General features: G+C 49.5%; 1 protein-coding gene across 4 annotated transcripts in view; it reads left to right on the top strand.

The window, feature by feature from the left end:
• The window catches only part of LOC119393838 (semaphorin-5A), a 192835-nt gene that overhangs the window by 70338 nt on the left and 98393 nt on the right, over positions 1 to 24104 (top strand). For all 4 annotated transcript variants that reach the window (XM_037661018.2, XM_049416388.1, XM_049416389.1 and 1 more), the window contains exon 2: positions 6584 to 6696. The gene's annotated coding sequence lies outside the window, so the exon portion shown is untranslated. The remainder of the gene's footprint in view (positions 1 to 6583; positions 6697 to 24104) is intronic.

Below are 24104 nucleotides of genomic sequence, written 5' to 3'. Positions count from 1 at the left end.
GATGTTCCCGGAATAAGAAAAGTAATCGCGGTTCGTTGCCTGGAAACGCGAGTGGACTTTTCTCGAGGCGCCCCTCGGCGAAATGCAAGCCGCTGAGCGATACGATGAATATGCGTGGATATCAGTGTACTGCACAGAAGAGAACCGTAGGAGTAGACTCGAGAAAGGATTCGAAGAACTGCGTCGTACTAAGTACAGCTAATATAAACCGTGGAGGCTAAGTTCGCCATAAGCGCTATATATATTAAAATTGCTACGTGAGGATAACCTCTACACCTCCGATTAAGCTTGCGTCTATGAGGCCATGCAAACAGCGCACGACGAGTAGACGGTGGAGAGTGTACTAAGAAGTTGGCCATCAGGCAGCTGTATTTTCAGGTTTGATGATCTGTAGCTCGAACTGCGACCCTCTGATTATCGAAAACATAAAAGAACAAAGCAAAGAAGTGCTAGATCGCTGTCAAACAGGAAGTAGCAATACTCGCGTATATAAAAAAAAGCGAACTATACGAGTAAGCTTCGTTCTCGTAGGTATAACTTTTCCGGGTCAACACTTCATCATCTCGGTGCAATACGTTCAGGCAATGATACATCACTGCCTATCGTTTTTCCCGTACTAGTTATAAGCGAACCGTGGCAGTTATTCTGTACGGTCTCGGCTTCCATTCATTACAAATAACACACGTAATACAACGTTTCGTTCCAGAGCGTTACAGCACTCACCGTTACCTTTACCGCACGACCATGGTGCCATCAACAGGCGTAGCTTGCGTGCGTCATTTCAGCGGCTGGAAACGGGGTGGTACAACTGTAATGGTGACTGGCAAACGCTGTGCCCAGATTGTTCTGAAACACACCCTTCTATATTTACATTACGAAACTGCCGCGTGTAGCACCTAGTCCCGTTCGTACGGAAAGGGCGAGCATGTGTATGATAAATTGAGAGTGGGCCATCGTTAATGAAATATAGGAGTAAAGGGCCAGTGGAGAGGTCGACAGCGTGGACGCCCGCCTGATAAGAGCTTTTTTTTCTGCGTGGGAGCTGAAAGACATAACGGCTACGGATATAGTTCCGGTTCTGCAGACGAAACGCCATATGGCCGCTCTCCACTGTATGGGTCAACTAGCCGCGACGTTTTATAAGCACCTGGTTAGGTTTATGCGGTGGTTAACGGTGCCCCGTACTTACATTACCGTAACGTCAGCCCCTTTTATCGATTAGTTGGCATAGAGGTTCGCCGAAAGCTTTCAATGTAATTTTTGTTGCGTTTTCTGTCACCTTCGTTCAAAGAACAGGGGAGCTCGAAACAAACGCAGACTGATTGACAGTTGACGTTAAAGTTGTTCCGTTTATAGAAAAAAACAATTGACACGGAGACGACGCGCACGATTGTAAAGGCATGACAGCGTCTCTTATTTATTGATGTGTAGTTACTGAACGAGCATTCTACGCAAGACATTTAGGGCAAGTTGCTTACAGTTTACAGTGAAGAATCGAATGCTGCTTCTTGGCGCAGTCATTGTGTACGACAGTTATATACGCAGATATTTTGCCATAAATGGGGGTGAACTTCGTCATACGGGGTGACAACGTATGTAACCGCGATAAACCGAAACAGATTCGACGGCTGTTCATCGCACAGCCGTCTCGCTCATAAGAGGCCAGAAACATGCAGAAACTGCGCCGCAGGAACGCATCTATATAAATCAGCAATCGGCGTAAATCGGTCGTCAGCCTCCAAATGAATAAATAAGCAAGCGCAGTCATCCGTCCGACAATCCAGGCATTGTAACCTCGATCACCTCACTAGAACTGGCATATTCAGCACTCATGACACAGTCCATGGCCATTCTTGATCCCGTGGACGATGTATGAGAATGATACCGCTCATAATGAAAATTTCGTGCAGTGCTCACGAGTACGACAAGGACGGAAGAAACAACAAGAACAGGCACTGACCCTTAACTGAAGTTTGTTTTGAAAAGCAAGAATAAGGAAGAAAGAAGGAACAACGGGCCATAATCAGTGTGACGTGGCGCCGAAGATTAGCGCACTCTTCACTAAAAAAAAAAAGAACAGTATTGATAAAAAAGCTTAACTGTGTCAGGCCCTCATCGAACAGCCTCATCTTATGCCTCCGCACGCGCTTGTCCTTGTACTCGTGAGCGCTGCACGAAATTTTCATCACGAACACCAACCAACTAGCTCAGCTTACCATCTTCATGAGACTGCTCATTGGTCATAGCAGCTTATAAACGAAGAGTCGAAAGAGCTGACCATGACCTTGTGCACAAGAAACTCATCTCGCGAACATAGAGTGCCATCTCCGACGCATGAACTGTACGCGCCTGGGGCCCTGGGGGCAGCATCCACTCCGAGAGAACGCCGTCGCCTGCGTCAGGGCCCAGATGGCCAGCAGCCCCTCCCGGCCTCTCCCCACACGCCGGGGCGTCGAGGGGGCCAATGCACTCGCGCTTCCTCTCCCCAGACGAGGGCCTCGGCAGCATCACAGCGCTGCTGCTTCTTCTTCTTCCTCGGGAGGCGCAACGAGCCCTTCCCCGCGACAGCGACCAGCCGTGTCTCTCTCTCTCTGCACTCCTTCTTCATGCCTTGTCGCTGGCGGCCGCGCAGCAGATCTGTCCAGATCTCTCCGGAGAGCTGCGAGCAAGACCCCATCCGAGCCACAGGAAGGATGTTTTGCTCGCACATATGGGCGATCAACGAATTCAAAAGTCACACGGTCCATTACGCATTTGCCTAAGACGACTGCAAGGCGAAAGCCACCTCCTTCTTCTCAGTCGATCGTATTGATCAACCCCTCCCCCCTCCTCCCCCAGAAAGCTTTGGTATTGTAGTGCCCCCGGGATTGGCCCACCTTTGACCAAGCGACGACGTCATGCGATGACGTCACCATGTGACGTCATAGCGACGTCATGATGACGTCGAAAATTGTGGCGACCTATCAATTTCGAAATTTTGACGTGCCTGCCAGTTTCGTTACTTCATCACTATTTAATCCTCGACAACTGCTCTTTCAATCGCTTAGGACCTATTGTGGCTCTAATAAACATTCCAATAAATTATATGAAGCGTTCGTGAAAAAAGTTATTACCGATAACTTGCCCAAATTCACACTTTTCTCTTAATCTCATCCAGTATATCAGCTACGCTTGAGTTTGCTTTTTTTTTAATTTATGCTGCCCTCTTCTCGTCTCAGCATTACGTACACATTTTTCTATTCAATCTCTCACGCGTGGTCTTCAGCATCCTTTCATGTTTCATACTCCGCGTTTCGGCATCATTACTAGCAAAATACTTTGACTATAGAGGCACGCCGGATAGTAGGTACACTCAGCTAAATCACTGCCGGGTGTCCGGCGCTGTAATGGCGAGTGGTATGATGTAATTACCGATAGTGTAAGAGCTCGGTGTTTTATAAAGTAACGGTTTCTGACAAAAAAAAAAAAAAAGAATGGCCAAGCTTGTACTAAGCCGCGCAATGCTTGAAACAGCGAAACTGGACGATCCTGAGGACTAATCTGGTTGCTTCTATTGTTTCTAAGCCTTAGCTAGGTGATGCAGGTTCTAGATTGCTTCTAGATTGTTGCTAGGCTTTAGCTGTGGTGCTAGATTGTTTCTACGTTGATTCTCAGTGCAGAGAGGTTCGAGTTAAACCACAGACAGTCACAGACACGACACGGTTTGCCAAACTCCAGAGACAGAAACTCGCGCAGAAACCAAGCGTTCGCACCTCTCACAGGTCGTTGGCGTCCCTTCCATCGCTTCGTGGTCTTGCTGCCGCCGTTGCCTTTCCCGCTCCCAATTATTTTCTTACTGTACGTACTCGGGGTCTTCGGCTCGCCGGCGTCGCTTCGCAGCCATTTTTTGGGCTAACTGTTGCCTTCTTCATTTTTAGTGGACCAGTGGTGAGTAGTGGGATTTACCCAATTTCTGTGGCACATGCCCGTTTATGATGATGAGAGTTTTCTGCGATCGAATCACAAGGAACGATTTGCTAATCAGCTTCGCCGTTAAAGAAAAGTGAATATAAAAGAGTAGAGTTCTACCCGAATAGCGTAAACGTGTATACAACAAACGGCCAAGCACGAAATGTGCGCACGACGCAAGGGCGGGACGTCCGGCGGAGCGTCCCACCCACTGCCGATTCCTCCAAGCAGGATTTCATTGGGACGTGGTTAACATTACAGTATCCGTCCGTTCGCTTAACCACGGCGCCGTTTCACGCGTGTTATTCCGGAGGTCCGCGTAACCACGAACTTTCGGTTGCGTGTACAGAAGACCGTGGCGCGACGCCGTGGTCTCATCGACCTTGTCTCGGCAATCACGCCCGCATCCGCCTCTCCAGCCTTTGTTCTCGCGTAAGAAGACACAGCTACCGGGAGAGAGTGAGGTAGACAGCGTGCCGCCTCCGTCCCACGAACCCTGCTTTGACAGCCAAGCTCGACGTTCGGGACATCCGGCGACCGCGTCGTCGCAATGCTTCTCTGAGAAGGCGAGCCTCTCCCGTGTATCACGTGACGTTGTCGACGGTGTGGACGACGGATGGCTGGCGAGTCACACGTCTCGAGATCGAAACGCTTTCATGCTCCCGCGCTTGTAGCGGCGGATGGAGCCGCGCACACTCTGGCAACGGCGTCAGCTTGCGCGGTGCGCTCGTGTTCCAAGGACGTCGGTTCGACATTGGGAACCGTGAGGGTACGTCGCACGTATCTCGTCGCCTCTCGTCTTCTCACCGGTATTGTTCTCGGCTTTGTTGCGCCTGGCTACGATCCACAAAAACCACGAGCAAAGAGAAGACTCCGCATTGACGGTAGCCTCTTTCTTCACCTGGAACAATAGCGACGGAAGCGCCACTACTGCGTCAGAGTTTCGAAAAGAATTAGGACTTACCTCAATCGAGGCAAAGACTAATCGCTTAGCATGTTTAGGTCGCTGCGTTCCACAATTTCATTTGTCTATATCAGTCTGTCATTGTATCACAATATTTGTTTTACTCTGAAGAACAGTACAACGGTCGCCATTATCTGATCAACATGCAAAAGTCATACGGGCCCGTATGCATTTTATTTGCCTAAAACAACTCGAAGACCAAAGCCATCTTTTTCTTCACAGTCGACTGTATTGCTTCCCCCTAGCCCCGAAGCTTTCTCCACCCAACGTTGTTTTGCACTGCCTCCGGGATCAGCCCACTTACGCGACGAAGTCATATGATGACGTAATCATGTGACGTCATGATGACGTTATATGCTGATGTCACCACATGATGATGGTGGTGATGATGTTTTGCGTCACTCGTGTTGACGCCGCCGATGCCGACGGTCACTTTTTACGTTTGGTGAGGCATCTAAAGCTTCCGCCTTAAAACTCTTACAAGTGAGAGACTCGTAAACCCGAGACGGGAGTCGCGTTCATTATCTCGGAGACAAGACTCTGTTAAGCTTTCTCCCGGCACGATACGGCGTCGTCACGACAAATGAAACACCGTCACTGGCCGCCCTTGGCCGAGAGAAAAAAGCGAACGAGCGCTGCTCCGCTGACCGTGACCGGAGCTCGCGCCGCTACTAGGCACGTACACACTACTACAGTTATATAGCAGCGTACCATGTCGCCACCTCTGGCGGCGAAAAGGCCAAGGCGATGGGGCCACGCAGCGACGACGGCTTCGGCGGCGATCAGCCGCACTTAAGCACTTAGGACGGTCACGACGACTCGTGCAGTCGCGAGAGCTAGCCCTCCATCCATCGTGAATGCCAAAGCGGCCTTTCACACCCGGCCGTCATTGGTATGCGGTGGACGGGCTCCACGTGCACGTGGATTCCTCGGAGGACTACGGCTCGACTACCGCACAGAGAAAAAATGGCACCGCAAACCAGGCTCGATAGTTAGTTAGGAGAGGAAGCTATCTTCTCCCGTCGTTCCGCAAGCCACCGGTTGCGTCTTTCTCTTCTTCGGGGCGCGGTGGCATGTCCACATAGTGCGTCTGTGCACGCTATAGAGATATTTACATAAAGGCCGCATAGCACGCGCGGCACTGATGAGGAGAAGGCTGCTTGCTGTCTATGCTGCCAATACGGAAACCGCCACTTCCTTCCGCTGTTGCACGCGGTATCCTTTGCGACGCTTTCGTGCAACGCGCCAGTTATAATAACTGAGCTCTCAGGTGTCCTAATCCCATCCATTACTGGGAAGAACCGTATACAAGCTGATCCGGCGCAGTGTGTGGACTTCTCTGTTTTTTAACCGCGGTTTCCTTAACCTGACGCCGACCGTGCGAGGTGTAGCCGTTATCGTCTCACGTATATGGCTGCGGCGCGACCTGAGACATATGATACATGCGGCGCATACGCGATTCGGCCGGGCACGTCATTTATAGCCGACTTGACCTGTGTGACGACGGCACGCGACTCGAAACAACGTGGGTGTTCCGGCTTGATATAAAGGCAAGACGAGTGCTGTCTGTACATTGCCGCATGTATACGTGCCTGTATGTTTAGCACTTGCCTGTTGGTATAGTAGTTTACATTCGCGCGCCTTTTTTTTTTTTTTTCTTTGCTTTCGCAGGGAGTTGCAAGTTCGGTATTCGCCGACCGTAGGCGGCCGCACGCTGGTCGTCAGAGCACTGTGAGCCGAGCTCCGACAAGACGGATCAGAACTCGGTACGGAGTAACCACACGGTGAGTTAAAAACCTTCATTGACTTTGTGCGTTAACTTTTGCGAGCTTTTAGCGACGGAACTATACGCAAGCGAAAGGCAAGAGTAGCCTCTGGTTTTTGCTACGAACAGAACGATGTGTAGGAGCCATATGATTAGTGCCCACTTCAGGAGCATTTTCATATCTTGTCGCGTCTTCGCGATTCTGATGTCTTCGCAATATCGTTTAACGTTTTGATCGCGTTGGTCAAGTAGTGATCCTTAATTGAACCAACTGCAGCATAAGGAGTCATCAAAGAAAAAAGTTATCCCTCTCTGTTCTGAACAAGTGCCGCATTAAGGAAACTATACATTCCAATGTCAGTGCCAACAACAGGCAAAACATATATGCCTACACCCTGTCACAGCGGCCAGCTTTCAGCTATACTCTACACCTAATTCTGGTGGATACAATAGAGAGTTTGATTATTCGACGCAAGCCTTCGTTTGTTGCGCACAATGACGTAACGTTTGAACACGAAGCCCGTGTTTTTCAATTCGAAATTGCGTCGTCATCTCATTGCCACGCAGTTGCGTGCGAGTCAGGCGCGCTCTTGGTCTCAAATTCCCCACACGCGCCATTGCCTCACGATGAGGCAAGGGCTATGACAGCGACATAGAGACGAAACAATGGTCTCGTCTCGTCTCGCTCTCTATAAAAGAGATGCATGTATTGCGCGTCTGTAATGCTACGTCTTAGTTCTGAGAAAATCAACGAGGGCGCAGAGCAACTGTCGGCTAATCAGGACTAACAAGATGGCGAATTTAACAACGTGACGGAATTCGACTGTCTATGGAACAACAGTAGTGGCGTTTTATCAGTGGCTGTAAAGCTGCAGCTCTTAAGAAGCGGGTTTTGGTTTCATTTAAACGTTTTGTTTTAAGGAGCAGTGCGAGTTACGTCAGCAAAGACAGCTAACGGCAATTACATCATAGATGTCGCGCGAATCGTGCTAATTACAATAAATGTTCGGGTTTTACAGCCCAAAACCACGGTGTGATCACGAGAGACGACGTAGAGGGCTCCGAAAATTTCGACCACCTGGGGTTCTTCAACGTGCACACGGGCTTTTAGCATTTTGCCTTCATCGAAATGCAACCGCCGCGGCCGGGATTCGATCCCGCGACCTTCGGGTCAGCAGTAAAGCACCATAACAACTAGACCACCGCGGCGGGTTACGCGCAGATCGTGATGCTATTCCCTTCAGCACTGTTGGCACGGCCAAGCCTATCAATTCACACGTTTGCCTTTGCTCAATAGATTCATTCATTCATTCATTCATTCATTCATTCATCATTCATTCATTCATTCATTCATTCATTCATTCATTCATTCAAAATACTTGTCTTAAAGCACTAGTCCCGTTTGTCAAGTTGCGCTTTTCTGTACATGCTAAGTCCGCGCCCCATTCCCTCCAGGCAGGGTGTCGGAACGGAACGAAAACCGAAAACGAAAAACGAAAAAAAAAACGATATTTTTGACCGGAACGAAAACGTAACCGAAACTTTATCTATTATTTCATTCCGGAGTGAAACCGAAATTTTTTCAATCGTTTTTCGGTTCACGAGAAAACTTCGCAATGCGGGACAACTGAGCTCATGCATTGTGAGCATATCTCAGAGTACAGTATTAGCGCGTACCTCAGGCAGGAATTTCGAAGCAAAAATGCGTTGAAATTGTGCGAAAAACGAAAACAGTGGCAACCAGAGATGTTTATATTAACGCAAGTGGACTTTTGCACGCCTGTCAAGCAGGCCAAAGTGGAGCATCGTCGGCGCAGAAGTTTGTTACAGCGAAAGCTGTTATGAGATCACAACAGCTGAATTTTGCACCATAGTTGTCCGCCGCCGCCGGTGTCCGTGACCGCTATCGCGTGAAATAAGAAAAAATTAAATGAGAAACAAATGTCTAGGAACACAAGCGCAATGCGTTTGTGTTCGTGTGGTTCAGTCTTCGTCCTCAAAGTGGTGCGCAATAACGTAACAATGAATAGATACCAACTGGCCCAAGCAAGTACCCTTATAGGGAATTAGTAGGGCGGTTGTAGCGCACGAGATATGTCACCAAGCTACTATCCCTCGACTTTGGTAACGTGTTTCGCGTACTTTTGCAGTTCTTAATGGATCTGATGACATCAGCTTTATGGGGCGTTCATTCTAAACTCGATAGATCTATCAAGGTGCCTTTCCTACGTTGAGGAATTACAGGAATGGAATTGAACTGCTAGGCCATTCCAGGAGTGGGAATGGGCTAAGTTTTTCATCCCCAGGAATTGAAAGGAATGGAATTGCGGCAAGTTCTAATTCCCCGGAATGGCATTTGAATAGAATGGAGGCGCCCATGCCGCAACACTGCTTCCCACCGACTGCAATGCGCTCAACCATAATTCTTCATCATCATCAGCCACAGCACAAAGTTCACATAATGCCTTACAGATGTGTAGCGGGTACCACGATTCTCCGAAGAATGACGAAAAATGACATAGTGGAAACTTCGCTACATCAGAAAAATTTCGATGATTTATGGCGCAGTGGGTACCTTCCATGTGTACTTGTATTAGTTGCCCCAAGAGACTCTACAACGGGCTCTACAAAGTCCGCTCTTCCAGCTTTCGCTGTGACTGTGCTGCGTGTTCTGCGCAGGCCTGGCGATCTTTTACAGCGAAAGCTGTTATGAGATCATTTCAACGGCCGTTCACACTGGGAGGTTCACACAGGGAGGTTCACACTGGGAGCCCAGTGTTGTACCTCAGAGCCATGCCGGTGCTTGGAACTGCCTTGCAAAACGACGCTATACAGGCTTCATGTCCAGAAGGAACCACATTAACATATGTAATTTAGTGTGGTAGAAGAGTGAAATAACAACCACGCACCACACAATGCGAATTCTGTAACCAGGCGTCACACAATGCGAATTGCGCAACGAATGGGCTGTTGGATGCCTCCAACCCACTACAAGGGGCTCTGCAATAATTCTTCATTGTCATCAGGCACAACACCAACAAAGTGCACATAATGCCTTACATGTTTTAGCGGGTACCACGGCTCTCCGTTGAATGACGAAAAATGGCATAGTGGCTGCTTCCCTACTTCACAGAAATTATGATTTATAGCGTAGTGGGTTCCTCGCAAGTGCACTTGCATTGGTTGCCAAGGAAGCCCGTGAGCCCATCATCCATTTCCTCAGGGTCTCAATAAAGTTCTTCCCCCTCTCTCTGTCTCTCTTTCTCACGTCAATGTATGTTATATTGCATGGTGGGAGTGTTAAATAGGGACCGGGCGTCACACAATGCGAATTACGTAACTGGTGAGCCGTTTAAAGCTTCCAACCCATTATAAAGGGCTGAGCCACAATTCTTCATCGTCATCAGTCATCACGTAAACAAAGTTCACATAATGCCTTACATATGTGTAGCTGGAACCTCGCTTCTGCGCACAATGACGAATAATGGCGTTGTAGGTGCTTCCCAATTTCACAAATATTGTGATTTATGGCGTAGTGGGTACATTGCTAGTGTGCTTGTATTAGTAGCCCCAAGAGAGTTTACAACGGGCTCTAGAAATGCCGCTCTTCCAGCTTTCGCTGTGACTGTGCTGCGCTTTCCGCGCAGGCCTGGCATTTTTTTTTATCAGACAGCGGTCTCGCACATCAGAAAGTACACTCACTGACGTGCTGCTTCTGAGAACGTGCTCACTCCCTTGACACAAAGCACTGAACCTACTAAAAAAAAAATGTATTGGCCTTTTGAGAAAATAAATACTATGACTTTGAAATTAATACTGGTTTGTGCTACTTGGTAGGAATTCGTGGTACAGTTACTTCCGCTCCTCTGAAGAGCGTGTTTTACCCTTGTCCCACTTTCTTAAGAAGAGGGCAAGTAACTACATCACAAATCCAATGTTTTTTATGAATACCTCAACTTCAAATTTTTGCATTTAAAAAACCGTTACGTACCGTTACGGAACATTTATTTTTTTGTTCCGGCACAGAAACGGAACGGGACTATTCGCGTCGGAACGAAACTAAAACCGAAACGGAAAACATTTCGTTCCGACACCCTGCCTCCAGGCTCCAATCCCCAAGGCGGCGCTCTTACTAATTTCGCCTATTGCTTTCATTAATTAAGTTCTCCCTATACCATTCGTCGCGCAACACTAGTACTGTTAGTATGCACTGACACTTTGCGCATGCGTATAGATTAATTTCTTTCACACACTGGCATAAGCGACGTACCGTGTCCTTGCTCCACATAACCGTTTCCATTGAGAGTTGCGTGCCCACGAGCACCCCTAGGCGTTATAGCATGTACAGCTGTATCGGCACACGGGAGCGCCATATCCTCGCGGCTGCAATTACTGGACAATCCGTCCGGTATATTTACATTGGGGTGCCACTCTTCGCTCTTATACGGGTACGCATGGCCGTGCACTGCATGTATATGACCGGCAGCTTCGCGCTATTTAATGCTTTCTTTTTCCTGGCGCCCCGCTGTAAGTAGCGATGTACTGCCCCTCCCCTCGCCGTCATATATCCCAGCTCATTAACAGGCGACCACTGGCGTGAGAAAGGGCGGCCAAAGGGCGAACGAATGTCTTCATTACGCAACAGCGTGCGCGCAGTGAGAACGAATTAGCGCGGTATCCGAGTCCGTGAGTTGTGCGTGTCCGTGCGTGTGTAGACAAGGAGAGGGGAGGGGTCTGCGGTGGTGTTGGCGCCGTACCGGCGCGAAGCATGCGTTGCGGGCCATCGGCGTCGTCACGGCGGCCTGCTTTCTTGGCGCGCAATCGAACGCGCAAATCAGCCTATCGCGGACCCGATCTGTCCGACGCCGACCGAGTTGCCGCCTCGAGTCGATCGCTCTCTCCGGGGCTCGCTCGACGCTCGTCCCACGCGCTCCTCTGGAGACCGGGCCTTGGACGTGAGCGTCGGCCCCGCCTCGTGCAAAATAAAACGCAGCCGACCGCCGTCTTTCGAAACGCAGCGAGCCGGTTGTCATTTTTCTGTTTTTCCAGATGGCGCCCTTAGCCGACGGTTCGTCCGCTGCACGGCAAAATGAGCATGCACACGGTTCATCCCGAATGCCAAATTTACCCGTGATCGAGTATTACGAGTCTGTCACGGCGTATATGGTTATGTCGCCTTGTGAAGATCTACCTAGCGAGCCAGCTAGCTATAGTTCTCGCTTTCCATTTCTCTTCCCCAGCACAGGGTAGCCGACCGGAAGATTTGCCCCTGGTTAACCTCCCTGTCTTTCTCTCTTACTCTCTATCTCTCTTTACGTTACTTTGCCTACACGAACTTCCACAATTACACCACACTCCCACGTACACTCTCCAGCAAAAGTTTGCGGGACGCGAGATTTTCGAGAAATCTATATCCCCGATTTGTCTGGGAACATATAGCCTCCAAGTAGTTCTTACGACCTATGCGGTGACTCGCTAGATTAGAGACATCATGCGCTAACAGAGCAGAAATTCTCATTTGCACTGGAGCCCACGTCTCGCAAGCTTTTGCTGGTGCGCGTACGCATGGTATACTCTGCTGCGAATGCCGGTATATATGTAGACAACGTGCTTGACGCTAAGTGCGTCGCGAACTCGATCCCGCGAACTGGCGAGCGTCTATGCACGGGCGACCTGCGTTGACCCCGACGTTATCGGTCGGCCAGGAGGAGCTGTAGCTCCAGCCCGCCCTCCACAGCTGAGTGTGTATGCATATGCGGCGCTCTATGCACCGCCTGTCAACCTCCCGATTCCCGAGGCGTTGATCCGAGAACCGCTGCTTCAACGCATCTTGCGAGACAAGGCGCGAATATGCGTGTCTCTTGGCCCGTAATCTCAAGTGGCTCATGTAACCGGCACACGGAACTCACTGACATCGTGGTGACAGCGGCCTCTTGGAGTTCAGGAAGCTCATTCATAGTATGACGTCCGTGCTTGCCCCGCATGCAGTCAAGTGAGCGGCCGCACCCGTGTACTGCGTCGCAAGAAATAAAGCTTTCAACTGCGAAGCGCTTGGGCTATAGGGCGTGCCTAAACGATGAAAACGTGAGCTGTTATTCACGGTGATATTATAGTATATATATTCACGAAGCGCGAATTCACTTGTTCATTCACGATTAACTGCCACTACATGCTTCCCTCGCGACAGGCACACGTGTGTATGCGCAGACCACAAATATGCAGTGCTGTAAGCAACGTCCCATGTGGTGTGGTTTGCAATCACTTAACGAAAGCGATTATAAATCATCGAGAACGCAGCAGCAGTATACGAAGTGCAGAGCGCACGACGTTTCTTGATCAGTCCATTCATTCATATAATATTTCTCAGCTACATTCAGCCACTCACCAAACGGTGTCCCGGCGATGGGTATCGAACCCACGACTTAACGCATATCTATAAAGAGTATAGCAAAGAGCAGTTGCTGCTTAGTCGTATGACACTGGTAACGGAAGGCTGTGTAAGTACATGTGCTACATGTGCACTTGTAACGTACAGGTGAAGAAATGGAGCGCCACTTTGTTAGCCTACGAATTCGTAGGCTAATAAAATTCATTTCTGGGCTAGTTGGTTCATATATAATACTAAATATTGGATAGCGTGGATTCAACACAGGACACGGCTTGTGAGTATGTCTGTGTATGTGCGATCGATGTTGTGTGCTTGGATGCTAATTAAATTCGACAGTCCCTGACTCATGTTGAGCCTCTAAAAAGCACCTTCCTAGGCGCAGGCAATGTAATAATAATAATAATTGTTGGAGTTTAACGTCACACCTGGGGTTCTTCAACATGCACCTAAATCTAAGTACATGGCTCAAGCATTTTCACCTCCATCGAGAATGCGCCCGCACGCCGCGACCGGGATTCGATCCCACGACCTTCGGGTCAGCAGTCGATCGCCATAACCACTAGACCACCATGGTGGGTCGCGCAGGCAACGTTTCGCTGGTGTTAAGAAACGTTGAAAGCTCTCGGATGCCGAGACAGAGTGGAGAAGAGATGCGCGCATCCCAGCGCGTCGTCGTCGCCCGCCTCGTGCGACCTGCGCGTCATGTGAAGCGCGACGGGGACTTGAGGATCAACGAACCCGATATATTGACGCCTCCCAAGCGTGTCGGAAAGAAAAAAAGGAGTGGCTGTGACGCTCACGAAGCAGCAGTCAACGAGACTCGATTAAAAGAAAAAAACAAGAAAGTAAGAAGCTGTGCGTCGCTCCTCCGCCTTCTATTACTGTGAAAACGTCCCAAGCCTATTCTACGGGGCGTCATGCATATTTTATTTCTTTTGTATTCGGTCGGCAGCACGGCGCGATTATTGTTTACTCAGCGCGCCGCGTCTCTATATAAGTACGGGTGGTGGTCTCCGAGAGACGTTTCGATTGATCGGCCATATGCAATCGGGGAATGCGTGTCGGCCTGCCGTACGTCTATACATACGTATACGATTAAAAGCAAACGTCCTCAAAATAGAAGTCGTGAACTCGCGTGATTGAGTACGCAGTCTCACACAAGACGCGGTCGACGACAGGAAAGAAACCGCATTAGACGCTGTAGGTGCAAATGTCTTCGCCCGTCGATCTTTCGGTAATTAACGAATCGACAGACAACTGCGCGCGACGAGGGAGTACAGAAAGGAACCGGTGTGCAGGACGATGTCAGAAGACGGTGGTGAAGAACACTGCGCGGCTTTGGCTTTCCTTTCCTTTCTTTCTTTCTTTTTTCTTTTTTTTTTTGGTCGAGATTCATCAATCGCGGCACGGCGGTGCATCCTGCACATCTTGCACTCTCACTGCTCCTAGGAAATCATGTTCGCCGCTGAGCAGTGGGTCTGATTTCGTTCTTGTTTTACTTTTTTCTTTAATGGCCTACCAAGTGGTCTAGTGCTCGACCGCTGACACGGAGGAGGTCGCGGGATCGAATCACGGCCGCGGCGGCCACATATCAATAGAAGCGATATATTTAGGTGCGCGTTACAGAACCCCAGGTGGTCGACACTTTCGGAGCCTCCACTACGGCGTCCCTCATTATCATATATGGTGGTTTTTGGGCGTAAAACACCGACAATTATTATTATTATCTTTATTTAATGAAGGCCTCATCGCCTGTTTCTCCCTGTATACCACCCTTATATAGATGAAAAACAAGTCGTTGTCACCGCAGGTTGCCTTTAGGCCTGGAGATACGAAAAAAAAAAAACAGATTTCTTTTTTAATGGGAGAGATGGGGGAGGGACGGTGGGAAGAAGGCCGTGAGTCTCCGTGAGCCCTAAGCGCAAGATATATTTAGTGAGCAAGCCTGAGTGAGCTGTACTTTTCTTTGCCTACAACATCTGCCATGAATGTAACAGCTCATTTCCGCGAAATCCCGTGAAAGACAAAAGAGGGCCTGCGGCACTAACGAGGACGTCGCGAGGTCCAAGCCGTGCTTCTGTATCCACCTGAGCGCTGTGACACAAAGTTCGTGCTACGCCAGCCTCACGAGCCCGCGTGCATACATGTGGCTTCCGTGTTCCGTCATGACAGCGCCCGGCGTTTGTTCGCGCGTGCAACGCGCCATCCCCGCTCCTTTTCTATATACCCCGCGCGTGGCGTCGCGCGAGACAGCCTTGGTCGTAACTTAGGCCTAAGGTTATTTATTACCCAGGTGTCCGGCAGCGCAGCTCATCTCGGATGGCGCTGCTCTCACTGCGGCACGCTTACGAGCGAGCTGTATATATACCTGCACGCAGAACACGCTCCGCCAGTTGAACGCATTGCTGCGAGGAAAGCAACAGCTGCGGATGCCACGATCAACGCTATTGTCCCAACGCCAACACGTCGACCCTTCATGTCCGCACGTCTCGCGTCGCGTCGGCGTTATGTGAGGCTTTTAGTTCGAGTGGGCGAACAGGAGCGCTTTGGAACTGCTCCAAAAGCGCACTATCGTGACTACCGCGCGCTCCGGTGCAAACCGGCGGGTGTGCACTCGCGAGAGCCCTCGTTGTTTTTCGGTGCGCCCACGATATTAGTTTCAGGCGCTATGTTGGAGCACAGAATAACCTCCGCTGCTTAGGGTTAAGTAAATCGAAGTCATCAGGCAGGCGTATGTCGTCGTATCGTGGAGAGTAACCGTATGCAAGTTTGTCTCGAGACGTGTTTCCGGCTATAACACGTGCATGCACGAGTACTTGCGCTGCATGCTTCGAGAAGAGAGCACATTCTATAATTTTCTGGCGCTGAAGCAAGCTGATTGCTGCAATTAGCGCGCAGTGATTCTCCATTAATCACGGCATCACCCCCTCCATGTGCTTTTCAATAACTGAGTAACACCAAGAGGAAGTTCCTTTGTGGTGATTATACACGATGTCGGACCATACTGTTTTTCTCAGACGCACATGTGTGGCTATTCATACACACATAGTCTTCTCACGCTACAGGGTTTCGCCCTACTGCACGGAACTAATTCTCGGACAGACGCTTAGAGCAGCCTATTTCTCTATCGAGCACACGAGCGGGATGCGAAGACGACGGTCGGACAACCGCGTACATGACGTCTCCATCGCGCCGACGCGCGTAAAACATGCGGATAACTCTTAATGAGTTCGTTGGCCGAGGTCCACTGGCTTGTCCAAGGCAATGCGGGACAAGAATCCTCGAGCGAATACACTAAAGTATATATAGTTGACGGCGGAGATTATAATGGCGCTTGCCGTGCTGTAGTGATACGGTCGTCGTATTACCGTCACCCCTCGAATATGCGAGATGGTCGGTGTTCGGCGATGGCTATATTATGCGAATGGAAATAAGCCGAGATAAAGTGATCGGCGGCCGAGGAGCATTCGTTCTCGTGCGCCTCCGCGCGAATTCCTTGGCTGCAGCGGTGTTGGTATAGGGGCTTTTGCCAACGAGATGGGAGTCATTTGCAGTCGCGATGCAAAAGGGGCTTGGGAAGGAAGGGGGTCGCAGAAGCCGGATCCTGTCGATGCATCGCGCGCTGTTGGCAAGATTAACCGTCGTTCTGTGCTCATCGCGAAGGCAATTCGGACGGCGGCATTAAACATATACGAGCCTATTGCGACGCTCACGTTTTAATCTATCTGACCGCCTTCGCCCAGGCGTCGCGTTGTCGTCTCGGTTTGTACTGCTGGAGGGCCGATTCTAGTTGCATTATATACAGCTTGCGGTTATGAAAGAGCGCCGTCGCGTAAGTGTATAGGACGTAAGCGTTATACATGGAGTGTTTTTGTACATGAATAACGGTCAGGGATGCAGAAAGAAGACCCGTTGGTTCGCGATGCATACGATATCGGCTGTGAATCTGGTCGTACGCACCCGGACAGGAACTTGTAAAACAAAAAGCTACAGAAGAGGACTACGCAAAACACCGTTCTGGTTGCATATGGAGCACAACGGCGTACAGTTCTACGGGAGATTTTGCGACTTCTGTGGATAGTGATTGACTCGGTTCCCCGAAGTTCGTCGTCGAACTTTACAAGGCGCTCAGACGTGACACGTAAGCGCGTACACTCAGGCGCGAGTGCGCACCTTGAAAAAGCCATGTTAATGTCCCGGCGATGCAGACGCGTCATCGGGCCACGTAAAGCGTAGAGCGGGGTGCGCCTTGTGCACGTTAGTCATTTCGTGCCACGCGCTACACCAGGTGAAACAGCGCGGTGTTCCGTTGCTCATCCCGTTTACGGGCGATTTCGAGGAATAATTGGAATGTCGTCATCATGACCGGCTATATGCTAGCGCAGTCGTCTTGAAGTTGTAATGACCGGCCGAGCGACCACGTTTTGACAAAAAGACTTGTCTTTCGTAAAGCCAGATGACACATTCCCTGCCGCTGGGTTCCTGCACATGAAATATATGGAAGGCCAGGCGAATACACCTCTACCAAATGCTGCCGAACGCGAGGTCTCGGTGTCCACTTTCCTGCTACTGAGACAGACGCATCCCGATTTGGGCGGGCAACATGAGTACTCGAGTGCCACGCTCTGGATGCAGCATAAATTATTCCCGATGGTCAAGAATAGGTCAGGATCATCCGCAACGGCACCTCTCCTCGTCCTCGTCGCTCCTCGTCTGTACTGCCTGTTTAATAATAATAATAATAATAATAATAATAATAATAATAATAATAATAATAATAATAATAATAATAATAATAATAATAATAAAAATTTCTGCCACGTACCGTGGGAGTCGATGTTATGCGAAGCATGCGGTGGGTAGGTGACTGTGGCGTAACTTTTTTTACTTAGCGACACGTTACAAAATGACGCTAAAGATTTCTATGAATTTTATACACACACACACACACACACACACACACACACACACACACACACACATACATATATATATATATATATATATATATATATATATTCTTGACAGTTCTTGAACACGGGCATCATCACCGTGATCAGTGAGCACCAGCAGCTGGTCATGACTTGTTATATATAGATCCGGTCGTGATCGTGGTGACGAGGGGTCCATGTGTAGTGAAGTATGTGGTACAATAGAGCTGTTGGAATTTGTGGATGCCTCGGTCATTTCGTCGACAAATTGTCTGTCGACAGAGCCAGCGACATGTCGGAACCTGAAGCCACCTTTCGCGTTTGTGAGGTATAGGCCGTCGAGGTGGTAGGCCTGGATAGTGCTACGTAGACCAACATCAGTGGATGGCGTTTGTCGTATTCGTAGACTATCTGGGCGTATGTGGCCTACGCAGCCTAGTCTACAAAGCGGCTGTCAATCAGTCTGGCATCTTCCTCGGTCAGCATGAGGCCATCGCCCAGCCTCGTAAGAAATGAAGAGGACACTGCGTCGTTCTGGTGCACGAAATGGACCTTACGCTGCGGTGATGTGGATATCATATGTAACTTGCGTAAATGTATTCCTCCGGGGTCGAGCAATGCTTCAATATAGCTTGCTGAATCATAGAAATACAAACATAATGTTTATTAGACTGCTATAAAAGCGGAGCCAACACTGGAACTACAGACGTTAATATGATATGACGCCTGTATCGTCGGAGTACACATCGTAGGAGTACCGTGTAGTGTTTATTGCTTTCTTGTAAAATTAGATAGCCAGCACCACAACCACAATTGACATTGCACCGATATTACGCCTGTGTAGGCTGTTTTTACAAAACAGTTTATAGACCTGGCGTGGATCAGTGGTAGAATACCTGATTGCCACGCAGAATGCTTGGGTTCGATTCCTGCTGGGATCCTAGTTTTCGTTCTTTCCATTCGTTGAGTCAACGCTGCCGATGTTGGTTTTCCTTAACGCTCTAGCATTTAAGTTACCAGTGTCTGTTCTCCGCGTTCCTGGATAGATATAAACTGTCAATCACCTGTGGCGCATACCCGTACACCGCGGCCCGTGGTAAACGGGTATGTGCCACGCGTGTCTAGTGGAAAGGGTTTGACGACGTACGCGACAGTATTTTAACGTTATTCATGTCATGACCCGGCAATAGTGTTCGTCAAATCCTCTTACCCTCCCATGCAAATTTTGGTCTACACCAAGTTGAGGAGGCGATCATGAGAGCACCCAGACGTAGGCGGATAGATAGATAGATAGATAGATAGATAGATAGATAGATAGATAGATAGATAGATAGAAACGCTCAAAGTGCCAGAGGTTCGCTAAGAAATGCTTCGCATTTAATAATAATAATAATAATTGCTGTGGTTTTACGTGCCAAAACCACAATCTCATTATTAGGCACGCCGTAGAATGGGGGGTCTCCGGATTAATTGCGACCACCTGGGGTTCTTTAACGTGCACCTGAATCTAAGTAAACGGGTGTTCTTTGCATTTCGCCCCCATCGGTATGGGGCCGCCGTGGGCGGGAATCGAACCCGTGCCCTTGAGCTTAACAACGCGATACCTTACGTGCATAGCTACCACGGCGGGTAATGAGCCTATGTAGTGTTGACCTGTAGAATTGTCACGAACAAGCAGTGCGGAGGCAACACTCCGCATAACCTTATTCCCTTGCTCGTGTTCAGGCTCACGGAGTACATTTCTCGATTCGTTCGCTTCTCTGAAGGTTGAACACACACTACGGCAAAAGGCCGCAGGTTGAACTTTGTAAACAGGGAAAAAAATATATAGAGAGAGTGCACGCTCGCAAGTGGCCGGTGCTCGCGCGCACTGCAGCGGTGAGCACGCGAGAATGCACTTAACGCCAATGCCGCGGATGTACTTGACCCTCGGCGTCGGTTTGCGCTATAGAGATATAGAGCGGAAATGTTTTCGCAAACGCGAGGCCGTGCGAAGCTGCGAACACCTTGGTTCACCTGTAAACACGCATCAACGCCTCGTTCCTTATCGCCCTATCCCCGCAAAGGGGAGTGCCCGCGAGCGACTGCGCGTGAGAAGGCTGCGTATAGCGAATATGTACTACATGGCTTTTCTGGACACTGTCGAATTCCGCCGCCATGTTGTCAAATTTCGTAACGGCGGCATTTTAAGCCAGTCAGGGAGGCCGTAGCAGCCCTCTGGACCAATCCGAGTTGACCAATGACGAAATTCGACAACACGGCTGAACTTGACAATGTCCAGAATAGCAACCGTATTCCCGGAACGGTGTAATCAACAGACAGTGTATAATTGACCGATGTGACCATAACTAATGCATTATAACTGCTAGGATACAAAGTTACACTCAGACACTCCACATTAATGATGTGTTATGTCAAAGGAGGTCGACAGATGGAATAAAGTCTGGATGAATTGTTTAATCGACGCTATGTATAATGTAGAAGTCACTGCAACTACGCCGGAATGGAGGGGAACAAAATCATGACGCCAATATATCCGCTGATGCGCGGCTTTATTGTTGCATTATGATCGGAGGTGCCTATAGTAAACGGGGCAGGTGAGCTCAGGAGCCTCGCTTTGAGGGAAGGCGAACAAGATTTCTATATCAGTCGAACCCAACGCGCACAATGACCACGCCTTCTTGGTCGCCGATAGAGAGATTTATATGGAGTATACAAACGAATAAATGAATAATTCTGCTAGCTTGTTATCATAGCTGTTCTCAGGAAAGGAAAATAGGAGGATGAGGAGGAGTGAAAGGCAGGGAAGAAGAGGAGGAGAGGTAACATAACGCGACTGGTTTAATCTCACGTTGTCAAGTGTATCACTGAGTGTTACAACACGAAAATGAGTATTGAGGCCGATCTCAAGAAATGCAGAAGGGTGCTCACTGAACTGCGGCACGCCTATTAATATCGCCTCTCAGTAAAAGTATCTTACTGGCATATATATTGAAGCAGCAGCTACGCCTACATGACAAAAACTACTCTGCTCATTGTTTGACGGTAGCTGAAAAACTTCTTCTGCGTGCAAGGTGGTATGGTTTTTTATCGTACCTTTTTCTTCCTGTTCTTGCGCGTCAGCGAAGAAATAGATAGATATTTTCTACACAGACTTGAAGTGAACTTGAAGACGTGTCAGGCATGGGCTCTGCCAGCGCGTGTGTACGCCTCATGGCTTAACCTTTTCTTCAGTTATACCGGAGCGTGCTCCTTGCATCTCAACCAACAGCATATATAGAGCCAGCCGCAAGGCTTCCTGCTAACAACGAAATAACAAGAAACACAATTGCGAGAGTGAAGCTGTCGTGACGAGCGTTCAGACCCGGCCCTTACATGATCGAGAAATATAATAGAAACACGAGCATTATAACGGCGTCGAAGGAAGCTGTCAGCACGCCACGGCAGCACCGCGCGCGCCAGTCATGCGTATATACACGCCCACCGTTCACGACAAGCTCGCTCCGAAAAAGATCGCGTCAGGACTCACAGGCGTCTGAAGTACACGCTTCCGGCAATACGCTGTCCTGCGGACCATGCTCCGAACAAAAGCAAGACTGTGTATCGCTACCTTAACTTGCGTTGATCTCGTCAGACTAGATATCACTCGACGATTGCTGAGACAATACTCTTACAAGCTAGAATGTTTGTTCGCTTCTCGACTGAAAATGAGAAAAGGTCATAAAACAAGTCACACTGCGTTAAAATGGTGGTTACACGCCACATGTCGGAAGTATGCATCCGATGGAGACGAGATAAGGATGCGATTACTGCAATCTCTATTCTCTTAATTTCTTAATTAATACCTGGCGCTCTACGTTCTTCTCTCTCTCTCTCATTAGAGAGAGAGGGGAAACGTAGAGAGCGACGTACACTTTCTTTCACGCCATGATCAATCATGACAGCGACAGTGTAACATAATTCGCAATTTGCAGCTACACAGCCACTATCGCGATAGGATTCAGGCAGCAGCATTCCAAGAAAGATTTTTGTCATTGATGGTTCCGTTATAATCATGTCTGTGCGCGTATGCTAGGTATCTAAGCCAGCTGTATAACGAATCACGCCACATTGAATCCTTCATTTGATGTCGGCCCTCATTGGAAGAATTGGCTGATGGATTAGCCCGTAAACAGAGTGCTATTCGAAAACTGAATATACAGGCCCTATGAGCGAGAGAGAGAGAGAGAGAGAGGGGGGGGGGGGGCTTCCTTAATGGTTGTATTCTCCTCCAAATAGCAAGTAATGTTGGTATGTAGAATGACGCATTACGCAAATGTCTTCACACGCGCAACGTACAGATGCACACACAAACACAAGTAGAGGCCAGTGTCGCGACGGAAGAATGAGGGCGCTTAGCTGTAAACGCATGGCTTGCATTGTAAAGCACAAGCAGCACACGACGTTTAGCGCATTACACTGCTGGGGCCTTCTGTCCCTTGCAGCGCTGTATACGACGAAGTAGAGAACACCACATGTCTAATGCCAAAGCGCCACACACATACGGCAAGGACACATAACTGCACAAGGCGTCACTTCACGAGAGGTCCCCATTTAGAATCAATCCGCCGTCACAGAACCTTGCGGCCGAAAGCAACATGTCCGTCGTCGTCGGAAAGTATTCGGCGTTGTCACGCATGTACGAGCGGAAGTGTGCGTCGAGTCGTGGAGTAGTGGGGAGGGCACCCCAAAATGGAAACAGCCCCTGCTACATACTCAGCGGCTGCCGTCGCACGTGCGAGCCAGCGGCCTCCTTCTGTTGCACGGCTGGCCAGGGGGCGCCGTGGCGAGGACAGACCTCCCCCGCCGCGAGCAGCTCAGACGAGCATCACCTGTGTGTCGCCTGGAAAACTATTTCCAGCCAACACAGCTCAGCTAGAGAGAGACGTTGTCCGATTGCTCAGTCAGGCACTGCGGGGGCGGATGTGCGGCTACATAGCGGCTCCCGCAAGGATGTCGGCCTGGATTCGGACTATATTAAAAGTACGGGAGTGAAGCAACTCCAGCATCTGCTTCTCTCTCACTCTGTCCTCAAGATGAGGGACACTCAAACGGACGGCGGTACTTGCGTCATTCACGGCACTTGTCGACGCATCGCTATATGCGCGTGTAAGTCGTTGAGAAATCTATTCTGAGCACGTCGCCCCGTTTATTAGGGTTAGTCTGAGCATCTGCCCGTCCTGTCAACTCGAACAGTCCCGCACGTCGTCAGAAAAGAAGTTCCGTCCCGATCTTTCCATGATAATCGAAGTACTCGGATTCAGCCAGTGCAACGCATGCGCGTCATCTTTAAGTGCGAGAGAGCCCGAAATGTTTTTAAAGCCATGGAGCTCAATAACAATGTTCCTCCTGTGGTTACCTGGCTCTGTAAGTTCCTGAAGCGTGAAGAACATTCGTAACGCTAAGCTTTCTTACCAGAGAGTCGTACCCAGCGCAGTATAAGGTATAGCACTGAAGGTTATCCGGCGACGGAAGAAGGCGAAAGTGGGTAAACAAAGCATTCAGGCTTGTAGACTGTGTTGAACTCGATAAAGCACCGAGTCTCAATAAAGCAAAGAATTTGTCGACGCATACGCGCTCCAGTGCAACAAAGGCTCGTTCTCAAACTACAGCTTCTGCCTCCGAGGCTCGTTCCGAGAAAGTACATAGCTTCGGACAAATACCGTCATATAAATCTATCCTCAAGCCCGGTGTGATACAGTGTATACGAGCGACTCTTCCATCTCTCGATTGCGGAGATAATAACACCAGCGGGCGCAGCATAGTGGTGAACAGGGTCCATCGCCACAAAACGGAGCACCACTAAAAGAACGCGCCACATACTCGCGCTGCTGACCTCCTGCTCTCACCGACCGACAGCCCATACACCATTCAGACAGCGCACATAGGCCGACTGGCAGGGGGAAACCCCTGCGCGGCTATGCTCAGTACCTCGCCGCAAGCACCGGCACTCGTTTCGTTACCGATCCCAGCGGGAAACCTGAAGTACTGCCACGTCGCACCTCGGCTGCCTCGGCGATCGAGAAGGGCTCGGCCCAGTGCCCGTACATGGCAGCACCGAAAAGTATA

This window comes from Rhipicephalus sanguineus, chromosome 5 (genome assembly GCF_013339695.2).
Source record: "Rhipicephalus sanguineus isolate Rsan-2018 chromosome 5, BIME_Rsan_1.4, whole genome shotgun sequence".
NCBI lineage: Eukaryota > Metazoa > Arthropoda > Arachnida > Ixodida > Ixodidae > Rhipicephalus > Rhipicephalus sanguineus.
Note: the sequence above shows the minus strand (reverse complement) of the source record. Positions and strands in the feature narration are given on the sequence as shown.